The 1,897-nt window shown below is 42.7% G+C and overlaps 1 non-coding gene across 1 annotated transcript; it reads left to right on the forward strand.

Moving 5' to 3' along the window:
• The first annotated feature begins 1,335 nt into the window (after window positions 1-1,335).
• Window positions 1,336-1,443, forward strand: LOC130938295 (small nucleolar RNA R71). The gene has a single exon (XR_009069466.1). It is a non-coding gene; the product is annotated as a small nucleolar RNA R71 (small nucleolar RNA).
• The last annotated feature ends 454 nt before the right edge of the window (window positions 1,444-1,897 follow it).

The raw sequence follows: 1,897 nt of genomic DNA on the forward strand, positions 1-1,897 counted from the left end.
GGGATGTAATGGTCTTCAATCTTCACCAAAACATTCTCTACAAGTCCATGAGCGTGTTTTCTTGAATTGTCTGCCATCTCTAATGAGATTCTTGCAGCTTGCACCTCAAAGATCCCTAATTTCTCCATTACAGAGGGGCATGAGGTTTACACTTGACCCTAAGTCACACAAGGCCTTCTTGAAGGTCATGGTGCCTATGGTACAAGGTATAGAAAACTTCCCAGGATCCTGCCTCTTTTGAGGCAGTTTCTGCCTAGACAAGTCATCCAGTTCTTTGGTGAGCAAAGGTGGTTCATCCTCCCAAGTCTCATTTCCAAATAACTTGTCATTTAGCTTCATGATTGCTCCAAGGTATTTAGCAACTTGCTCTTCAGTGACATACTCATCCTCTTCAGAGGAAGAATACTCATCAGAGCTCATGAATGGCAGAAGTAAGTCCAATGGAATCTCTATGGTCTCATTTTGAGCCTCAGATTCCCATTGGTCCTCATTGAGGAACTCAGAGGAGATTGGTACACGCCCACTGAGGTCTTCCTCAGTGGCGTCCTCCTCCTCTCTTTCCTCTCCATATTCGGCCATGTCTATGGCTTTGCACTCTCCTTTTGGATTTTCTTCTGTATTACTTGGGAGAGTGCTAGGAGGGAGTTCAGTAACTTTCTTGCTCAGCTGACCCACTTGTCCTTCCAAATTTCTGATGGAGGACCTTGTTTCATTCATGAAACTTTGAGTGGTCTTTATTAGATCAGAGACCATTGTTGCTAAGTCAGAAGTATTCTGCTTAGAACTCTCTGTCTGTTGCTGAGAGATGATGGAAAAGGCTTGCCATTGCTAAACCTGTTTCTTCCACCATTATTGTTATGAAACCTTGTTGAGGTCTCTCTTGATTCTTCCATGAGAAATTGGGTGATTTCTCCATGAAGAATTGTAGGTGTTTCCATAGGGTTCTCCTAGGTAATTCACCTCTTCCATTGAAGGGTTCTCAGGATCATAGGCTTCTTCCTCAGATGAAGCTTCTTTAGTACTGCTTGGTGCATTTTGCATTCCAGACAGACTTTGAGAAATCAAATTGACTTGTTGAGTCAATATCTTATTCTGAGCCAGTATGGCATTCAGAGTATCAATCTCAAGAACTCCTTTCTTCTGATTGGTCCCATTGTTCACAGGATTCCTTTCAGAAGTGTACATGAATTGGTTATTTGCAACCATTTCAATTAGCTCTTGAGCTTCTGCAGGCGTTTTCTTCAAGTGAAGAGATCCTCCAGCAGAGCTATCCAAAGACATCTTGGATAGTTCAGAGAGACCATCATAGAAAATACCTATGATGCTCCATTCAGAAAGCATGTCTGAAGGACATCTTCTGATTAATTGTTTGTATCTTTCCCAAGCTTCATAGAGGGATTCTCCATCCTTCTGTCTGAAGGTTTGGACTTCCACTCTAAGCTTACTCCATCTTTGTGGTGGAAAGAACTTTGCCAAGAAGGCATTGACTAGCTTTTCCCAAGAGTCCAGGCTTTCTTTAGGTTGAGAATCCAACCATATTCTAGCTCTGTCTCTTACAGCAAAAGGGAATAGCATCAGTCTGTAGACCTCAGGGTTAACCCCATTAGTCTTGACTGTGTCACAGATTTGCAAGAACTCAGCTAAGAACTGATGAGGATCTTCCATTGGAAGTCCATGGAACTTGCAATTCTGTTGCATTAGAGAAACTAATTGAGGCTTAAGCTCAAAGTTGTTTGCTCCAATGGCAGGGATAGAGATGCTTCTCCCATAGAAATCAGGAGTAGGTGCAGTGAAGTCACCCAGCACCTTCCTTGCATTGTTGGCATTGTTGTTGTTTTCGGCTGCCATGTGTTCTTCTTCCTTGAAGAATTCGGTCAGGTCCTCTAAAGAGAGTTGT

Source organism: Arachis stenosperma, chromosome 6 (genome assembly GCF_014773155.1).
Source record: "Arachis stenosperma cultivar V10309 chromosome 6, arast.V10309.gnm1.PFL2, whole genome shotgun sequence".
Lineage (NCBI taxonomy): Eukaryota > Viridiplantae > Streptophyta > Magnoliopsida > Fabales > Fabaceae > Arachis > Arachis stenosperma.